At 35.3% G+C, this 10,000-nt stretch overlaps 1 protein-coding gene across 1 annotated transcript in view; it reads right to left on the minus strand.

Annotated features, from left to right (window-relative positions):
• Window positions 1-10,000, minus strand: part of LOC127072659 (zinc finger protein ZIC 4-like) — a 42,588-nt gene that overhangs the window by 5,101 nt on the left and 27,487 nt on the right. The window lies entirely within an intron of this gene.

The raw sequence follows: 10,000 nt of genomic DNA on the forward strand, positions 1-10,000 counted from the left end.
TAACGATATAAAATGGATACATATTATATTAGGTCGCATCTCGCAGTTATTCACGAAATATAATGTTTTCTTTCTTTCTTGTTTTTCTAACGTAAAAGAAAATTTTTCACGATAAGAGAGATCGTGTAAGATTTAAACGTAATTGAACTGTCATTGAACTGTCATATATGTAGATAATTATAAATATCTGATAGAAAAAAAAAAAAGGAAAAGAAATATTTATACAATAATAAATCCAGATATTTATCCGTCGAAACGTCCTCGTCGTTATCGAGCGAAACGAGGCTAATCGCGATATCAAAAACCTCTCTTTCTGAAGTTTATTTAAATGTCATGGGGTTAAAACGTTAATCGTAGAAAATGCAAGAAGATTCTTCTTCAATTTCAATCGTTCATTCTCTATCTCTCTATCTCTCTATCTTTCTCTGTCTATCTCGAATTTAACGACCTTCTTAAATTCTTAAACATATTAATTACTTGTCATCGAGACTGAACACACACACACACACACACAAACACATAGAAAAAAAGAATATTTCATCGCATTTACTGCGACACCGAAGTGAACGCAGCGATCGATAAAAAAAAAAAAGATAAAAAACGTAAAAAATAAAAAATGTAAAAGAAAAACAAGAAAAGAAAAGAAAAGAAAAAGAAAAATAATTGACAAGTTCAACGAAAGAGAATTCCGTGTGAAGAGGAAGAAAGCGAATGGTGTTTCAAGTAATACAAGTGGGAGGATCGATGAAGAGAGGAGGGGTAAAGAGTAGAGGAAAAGAGGGATGAGAAGAGTGAAGGGAGAACGGTGTAATTAAAAGGAGATTAAGAGATCGTGATTATAAAAAGCTTTAGCTCGATTTCCGTTTATCTCGAGTTAGTCGGAAGGGTTCTTTTCGTCGGCCGAACTTAAGAGAAGAGAGAAAAAGAGATAAAAGATATCGAGAGATAAACTTTCTCTCTCTCTCTCTCTCTCTCTCTTTCTTTCTCTTTTTTCTCTTTTTTCCCTTTCTCTCACACGAATGGATACCATAGTCGTTGAATTATATATCTACATATATGTAATGTATATCTACATATAATATATGTGTGTACGAATGTATGCGTGTGTGTGTGTGTACCGAGACCGTGTGGCGTGACTCTTATTTATTTCCAGCGGAAGTTGACTGGAATATATTTTAACGTCGGTTCGCACCACTCCCCCCTTTTTCCTTACGCCAAAGGCCGCGGAGACGATGGAGGAGGGAGAGGGTGTAAGGTGGGGTAAGTTGCTCGGCCACCCTCCTCTTCCGGAAAGGCTTTTCCTCTTCTGGCACTCGCCTTGAGAAGAGACCGAGCCGGAAACGCGAACTTGGCGGATTTCTTTTTTCTTCCTTTCTTTCTTTCTTTCTTTCTTTTTCTTTCCTTTTTTTTTTTCTTTATGGTGAAAATGGCGGCCAACAACTTTTCTTGCTTCTTTTCTTTCCTTTTCTTTCTTTCTTCTTTCTTTCTTTTTTTTCTTACGAGAGTAAGCGCGCGCGTTAGCCACTGTGTGGTTTCTTTTTCTCTTTTTTCTCTTTCTTTCTCTTCTTCTTCTTCTTTTTTTTTTACCACGTGTACGAAAAAGGGGTGGAAGGTAAATGAAGAAAAAAAAAAGAGGAAGGCAGGTAAAAGAAGTAAAAGAGAAAAGAGAGTGGAAACAAGGAAACGTTATTCCAGAATTCGTGACTTTTTAACGTCGACTAATTCGTTTTAAATTTCAATGTGTTATCGATAAGAATGTTCTTGTTTAAGATATACGAATTGTATATGTGTATATTATCTATGCATACATTAATTAACTATAATTTTGCAAAAGATATATAATATTCGTGATCACTTGAAAACAATTTTTGGTCTTGCATATTTTTCAATATTATTTGTAATATATATTATATATATTATTTTTAACATTAGTATATATTATTTTATATATATATATTATTTTTAAATATCTTCTTTCGTATAGATACTTGCACATTTTTATTTTTTATTTAATTTCATTCAATATTAATAGAATGTCACTTTTATTCGTATTTTGTATTTTAATTTTTTATTTCAATTCAATCCCTTTTTCCTTTCATTCTCTTTTTCTTTCTGCGATACGAAAAATACAATCCGTCGAACGTTAAATCGCATCGCATGCATATCTGAAGGAAAATAAAAAAAAATAGTTTTTCTTTCCCAGAAGGAAACAACGACGGCAGTTATCGATTAAGGTTGATTTGTAAACATAAATATGTAGACAGGTGGGTATATAATTTACGTTTAATAGTTACCTATTAACTATTCTATCATAATCAACTTGCAACTTGGACGTCGTTATTCATTTCACGTGTGAAAAGTACGATAAGATAGTAAGGTTCGACTGACATATCGCTACGACACAGATTATATTCAAATCGTTCGTTCGTTCGTTCTTAGGTTCGTTCGAACGTGGCCGGTATAAACACAAACACAAATCTACCCACGTATATACGAATGTTCGTAAATACATACGTATCCAACAAAAGGACATACATACGTACGTACGTACGCAAGTACATGTCTGTATAAACATACATATTGCTAATGCCAAGAACGTCGAGCGTCATACAGAGAGAAAAGGTGCTTTAAATATTTATGAACTTAGGGAAAAGAAAAAAGGAAAAAAGAGAGAGAGAGAGACAGAAAGAGAGAAAGAGAAAGAGAGAAATATAGCTTGGTTTTACGCATGGTGTCGACGCTTATCTCGAACGTCGAAATAGCCACGTTCTGTTCCCTCGTTTTCAACGTCGTTTCATAAGGTCTCAATCGTTCGTATCGTTTTTCTTTTTTCCACCTCTTTCATCTCTAACTATATATATATATATATATATATATATATATATATATATATGTATGTATGTATGTATAATATATATGTATATATGTATATATGTATATTTATGTGACTTCTAATGTAAATTTTCTTAACACTTTCTAACGTTTCTTACGTAGCTCATTTAATGATCAATTAATCTTCAATGATATATGTATGTATGTATGTATGTATGTATGTACGCAAATATTCATGTATGTATACATTGTTATACTCTTATCGTTTTTATAAGATATTTTTTAATTCATATTAAACCTTGTTTTTATATCATTTATATTATATATTTTAATATCTATTATATCAATATAGCTATACGATTAATATCTTAACATTATATTTAGAGATGAAAAAAAGAAAAGAGATCAATTATTATCTGTCTCTCTTTCCCCATCCATATATAATCTAATACTTGATTATGATTTCATATCTATCGATAGTGCCAACAACCACATCCATAGGGATTATAAAAGCCGAATGGTATAAAAGATAGTCTCGAATCCGTTTCTCTCTCTCTCTCTCTCTCTCTCTCTCTCTCTCTCTCTCTCTCTCTCTCTCTCTCTCTCTCTATCTCTCTCTTTCTTCTTCTTCTTCGTCCCAAAACGGAACGATTAATAACTTTGAAAATCTGTCCCCAACAGGGCCGTCGGGGAACGACGGTAGCTCTCGCGTTGGCAAATAAATAGCAGATAAATAAAACGTGCGACTACGTCTATCTATCTCTCTCTCTCTCTCTCTCTCTCTCTCTCTCTCTCTCTCGCTCTCGCTCTCACTCTATCTTTCTCCTACATTCATATGGACCATTCAATGGATCTGTGCGTGTGCAGATGGCAACAATATGCCGTGAAATATTGCCTTTGGCATACTCGTGTGCACGCGTAACCCACTATCCATATATATGTGTGGATAATATGTGTACATCATACATATACATACTTATATATATATATATATATATATATATATATATATATATATATATATATATAGAAAAGAGTACATACGAGTATCTTAGCCAGAATCCAACGAGTCCTTCGAAGTCGAAACTCGAAATTCATGGTGTTGCACGGGTGAAACGATGGTGGCTTGCGTGAGCATACAAATACAGAGAAAGACGTAATGGTATGCGTATAGAAGGGGACCCTCGAAGAGTGGAGGATCCCGAAGGGCAGTGTAGGCACCGTGTTATGACTTTCAGAATGGGGAGGCACAATGGCCCAGATCCGCGCCGGATAAAATAGTTATTATAATCGTTTTGGCTACGGCTGGGATCGAAGAGAGATACACAAGCTCAAGGAATAAAATCCCTTCGAACGCGTTTTCAGTTCATGTTTGTGTACTTGTAAGCGTTCGTGTGTGTTTTTCTCGTATGTCTTTTCCAACTCTGTCGGTGTATACATATACATATATATTTATGTATGTATATACGGTACATATATACGTGTACATGTGCGTACAACGTGTGTACGTGTACGTTTGTTCGTATGTATGTATGTATGTATGTGTTAGCCACCATGCAACCGTATTCCAAATCCGGATAGTTTCCAAATAGAAGACGATAAGGTACAAATGACTGGATTAGAAAAAAATGCCGATCCTAATCGCTTGGCGTCTCTCTAACACGAGACTGTAGACATAATAAAACGAGCTAACCGAAAGTTAAGATCCCTTCTTATACGTTCTACTTCTTATTCGTTCGCGACTTTTCTCTTTTATCGAGATCGAGAGTGACTTTGATCGAGAGTCACGTCGATATATGCAAGTATGTATATCTCATGAATTTTTTTCCAAGGAAGAACGATAAAAAATTAAGGAGAATGGAACGGAAGCGACGGGGTGGGGGAGAGGTGGAGGGGAGGGGTAGGGAGGGTAGCAAAGAATAGAGAAAAAAAGAAAAGGGAAAAGTTTAATTTTCTCTTTCTATCTTTCTCATTTTCGATCGTTATCGATTACATTACTTTAGAGATTTATGAAGATCCATTTAACGCGAACAACAGCGTAAAATTTAGTGGAGGGCTTCCAACGTTTTTCCGTTAAAAGAAAATCTGGAAGCTTGTTATAAAAGAAAAAAGAAGAACTAGATAAAGTCAAGGTTGACTCGACCATTAGGTTAAAAAGAGAGAGAGAGAGAGAGAGAGAGAGAGAGAGAGAGAGAGAGAGAGAGAAGAATAGGGATGAAACAGTCGAAAATTTCTTTCTCTCTCTCTCTCTCTCTCTCTCTCTCTCTCTCTCTCTCTCTCTCTCTCTCTCTCTCTCTCTCTCTCTCTATCTATCTATCTATCTATCTATATCTGTCTCTTTTTTTCTTTCTCTTTCTTCTCTCTCTTTCTCTCTTTCTCTTTTTCTCTCTCTATCCATCTTTCCCAAATGTGGAACCTTAAAAGGAAACTCATTGAAGTACAGTTTTCAGGAAAAAGTCTAGGAATGATATATGGGCGTACGCCATTGTCCCCGAGATCTGAAAGTTTGCGAGCACTCCTATCCTAGTCTCTCTCTCTCTCTCTCTCTCATTCTCTTTCTTTTTCGCTCTATCATGTTTTGCTCTTCCCTTTAATACTTTGCTTCTCTATCTACCTTGAGACTCGCGCGAAGTATAATGGATGATTTTTTCGGCATTGTGTCTTGGTCTAGGACACCAGCCCTAGGGCAGCCACTGGACATTGTTACCAACCTCACCCGAAAACCGACCCCTCCTTGTATATATCCATCATAGATATACTAGGTGGACCCTTCGAAATCTCTCTCTCTCTCTCTCTCTCTCTTCTCTTTCTTCTTTTTTCTTTTTCTTTCTTCAACTGTGACCTCTTCTATGACCATTCTGTCGGCGTTCTCGAGTGGATAATTTCCTTGTTATACGTTCTACATTAGTTAGAGGAAGAAAAGAAAGAAAAAAAGGATAGGTAGATATTTCTTTCCTTCTTTTCCACCCCCTCCCCTCCACTCTCCTCTTCCTTATTCCTCTTATTACTCTACTGTTACCCATCTTTTATCTTTCTCTTCGTTCTTTCGTTCGTTCGTTCGTTCTTATTCTTCTTATTTTTCTTATTCTTCAATCTTCTTCGTACTTTCGTTTTCTTTTTCTTCTTCTTCTTCTTCTTCTTCTTCTGCTTTTTCTTATTCTTTTTATTCTTATTTTCCAAGAAGAAACCACGTATATAGATAAACGCAAAATGATTGCTACTCCCCTTCCTGGCAAACCGATCGGATCCTTCGATAAGATCGAAAAGTCGCCAAAAGATGGTGCCGGATCGATCTTTCTAAGGATTAGCTCGAGACCAGATATAGGATTTAGATAAGTAGTACCTATAGAGAGATGGCTCGCGTTCCTTTAAATTGATTACATCGATTCTTATTTCTCTTGTGATTTCTTTTTCTTTTCTCTCTCTCCTTTTTTCTCTTTTCCTTTTTTAAACCTTCTCTCAGTAATTCGCTTCGAACGTTTCTGTATACTTTTTTTCCTTTTTTTTTTGCTCTATTTTCTTTCATTCTATAGAAGATTTCCCCACTTCCCCAACGATGATTAATCATCATCGTCTTTTTTTTAATTTTTTTTTGTTCTGTTTTTTTGAAAACTATTAACGGTAAAATCGTGATAGACCTTGAGATAGATCGATGATTTTTTCCATGAGTATAATTCATTCTTAACAAGATTTAATAACGTTATATATAATATTGAAAACGTTATATATATATGTGTATGCGTGTGTGTATATATATATAATTTTATCGAGTGATGTCATACCGATAACAACGCGAGTTTATTTCTTCGACGAACATCCATATCTAAATAGAAAAATTTTCGAGCTTCCGATTATAATTTCGTTTAACCGTACAACACACACGTTATAGTAAGTATATACGTAAGTAAAGTAATGTATACATAATATATTTGCGGAGCACCTGTCAAAACGTGTAATATAAACAAACGTGTATTCGACACGTTTCAAGAACTTAGGGATCAACTTTCGTACGATTTATCTAACGTATACACATACACAAATACACACACACTAAGTGCAAACACTCATACAAAAAGAGAGAATAAGAAAGAGAGAGAGAGAGAGAGAGAGAGAGAGACATATACACAAATCTCAATGTTTACCTACGTCTGTCGTTTGCTTTTCTAACCGGTGCTAATCTTTCTCCAAGTGTGTGTATTATTCCCTTTGCACAAAATTGCGCCAACGTTTTCAGTAGCCATCGAATAGAGGAACTCATGAACTAAAGACGTGTGAAGGAAAAAGAGATAGAGTGATTGGTAGTGTGGTTTGCGGATAGAAAGAGAGAGCGAGAGAGAGAGAGAGAGAGAGAAGAAAAAGAGGGGAGGAACCGCAAATCCGTGGGCAAGCCTAACTACCAGTTGATGCGCCGATCATTCCGCCATGTTGGTTATGAAAGGGAGAGCGCCATCGGCAGATGTTTCTTTTCTAAGGTAATTCGAGTGTTTGTCCGTTTCATCTCTCTTTTCTCTTTCTCTCTCTCTCTCTCTCTCTCTCTCTTGTTAACGTATACATACATGAACGAACGTACATATAGATATATAAATGTGTGTGTGTGTCAGTCCTTTCTCATCTCGCTTCAGCGTACGCCAATACGATCGTCGTTTCGAAGTTGGAGGGTCCAACTATATATATTTCTCTCTCTCTCTCTCTCTCTCTTTCTCTCTTTCTTTCTTTCTCTCTCTATTTTTCTATTGGAAAGCACGTTAGAGACCACCACCTCTTCAGATCGTGTCGAGATAAGACAAAAGGATGACCCATATAATACAGGGGAATAATAGGGTGTTTCTCTTTCGTAGATACCCTACTACCTTGTTCGATCGATCTTTAGAATATGGCCTTAGAAAATGGCGTTAGAATATCTTCGACGTTGAGGTGAAAAATAACTTTCTCTTTTATTTAATATTCTTCTTTTATATTCGTCTAATTTTATTGTATTGTATTACAACGTACGTGTAAGTCTCAGCGTACTTACGTCTTTTTAATATCCTCTTTCTTTCTGTCTTTCTTTCTTTTTTTAAGTGCCCGTTTTCTTCCTTCTTTTTTCTTTTCTTATTTCTTAAAATAATTCTCCATCGAGACAAATCCATGATTCGAAATTCTCTTCTTTTTTTTCCTTTTTTTTTCGTTCTTCCTTTCCATTTCCTCGATTTCTCTTTTCTCGAATCATCTTTTTGTCTCGGAATGAAAAAGTCAAATATTCGTTCTAGCAACTTAAAATACCTACTCGCAAATTCCATGAGAGGTCGAGTGTTCGCCGTCGGACAAAATGAAAAAAAAAAAGAAAGAAAAGAAAAAAGAAGGAAAAAAAAAAGAAAAATAAATCACACAGAGAGACCATTTCGTTGTCCCCGGTTATTTTATTTTATTTTCTTCATCTCTCTCTCTCTCTCTCTCTCTCTCTCTTTTCTTTTCTTTTTGATTTTCTGTTTTTTGTGGAGTTTTTTTGCTTTCCTTTTTTTTTTTTTCAACAACCTAGCGAGGTGACGAGGAGTTCCGAAAAATCGCAAGGTAGAGGAATCTTGATTTCTTGAAAATTCGGTAGCCCGTTCTTCTGCACGTAGGTGCAGTTTAGAGTCGTATATCCTTGGTTGTTATCTGAGTCGGGATGCTACCGTTGTGACCCTCTCACGTATACACAACGACAGGAAGACGAAGGATATGTCTCTTATATCTCTCTTTCTCTCTCGCACCGGTTACACGACGTTTATACGTGTTTATGTAAACGCCTGGCAAGGAGGACACACGTGTTGCTCCTGCGAACATGCTTCTGACCAATCTTTTTCTCTCTTTTCAACTTATTTTCTCTTTCTCTGTTCCTTTCTTTCCTTTCTATCTATCTTTCTTCTTTCTATATAATATTTTTTTTCGTTTTATCTTTTTTCTCTTCTCTTTTTTTTCCTTCCTCCTTTCACTCCTTTATCTTTTCCTTTCACCCACCGCTCTTCGTAGAGGAGCTCTCTCTTTCTATCTTCCATGACCAGAGAGATCAAACTAAAAGATTTTTTGAAACACTGTCGGACCTAAGAGATATAGGGGGCGCCATTCGACGCAAAAGTTCGTCCGTCTAGAATTACCAGGCTCGGTTTTCTTACTGATGTTACGTATTTACATACTTATTTACTTACGTCGTCGTCGTTCAGATTTTTCACGATCGTAAACAGTACGAGCAAGAACGATACTGTGAATAAGTACTTTAATGTATTTCATTGAACTAATCTGTACTCACTTTTAACGATGAGTTTTTTGAGGAATCTTTCTAAAAAAAAAGAAAGAAGTTAAATATATATATATATATATATATATATATATATATATATATATATATATATATTACAACTTGACGTTTTTCTTTTTCTATTTTACTTTCTTTTTTCTTTCTTTTTTTTTCCTTATTTAAATCATTTAATCAGAATTGATCAAGAAGGATAAAAGAATCGAATGATCGAATAATTTTTGAAGAAACAACATATAAAGAAATAAATAAAAATAAAGCGGACATCCCACGATTAAAAAGGATAGAGAAAATTCGTTCGAACGATCGAATTCAAAATTTGGTTGATCCAATTTTGCAAAATTTATATATGCTTACGCCGGCCCTGGATAGTAGGATATCCTTTTCCATGCAAAGCATATGATATTTATTCGTGGAAGGTGGCATTTTTTTCCTCCACTTTTTTTTGCGTTTTTTATTTTTCTTGTTTTTTTTTTATTTTTCTTATTTTATTTTTGCTTTTTTTTTGTTTTATTTTCTTTGTTATCTTTTCCCTTTCGTTGCGCAGTGACCCGTCTGTATATAGTTGTCACAGTCGAGCGTATCTTAGCACCGATCTGCCGTAATTGAATATCTCCGTTCTTTCGTGGACGGACGAAGAGCAGAGAGATAGAAAGAGAAAGAGAGAGAGAGAGAGAGAGAGAGAGAGAGAGAGAGAGAGAGAGAGAGAGAGAGATCGTACGTCCGAAAAATCCTTTTCTCGAAATGACAACTCGAGTTATCTTTCCAACCTTCGGTAGGTTGACTCTCACTTCGTCGGGACTTGAAATTTAAACTTATAGATATTTCAAGGAAACGATTTTAAGAAATATATATATGTACACATTTCTCTTCGGACATTAAAATTCAATTCCA

This window comes from Vespula vulgaris, chromosome 2 (genome assembly GCF_905475345.1).
Source record: "Vespula vulgaris chromosome 2, iyVesVulg1.1, whole genome shotgun sequence".
Taxonomy (NCBI): domain Eukaryota; kingdom Metazoa; phylum Arthropoda; class Insecta; order Hymenoptera; family Vespidae; genus Vespula; species Vespula vulgaris.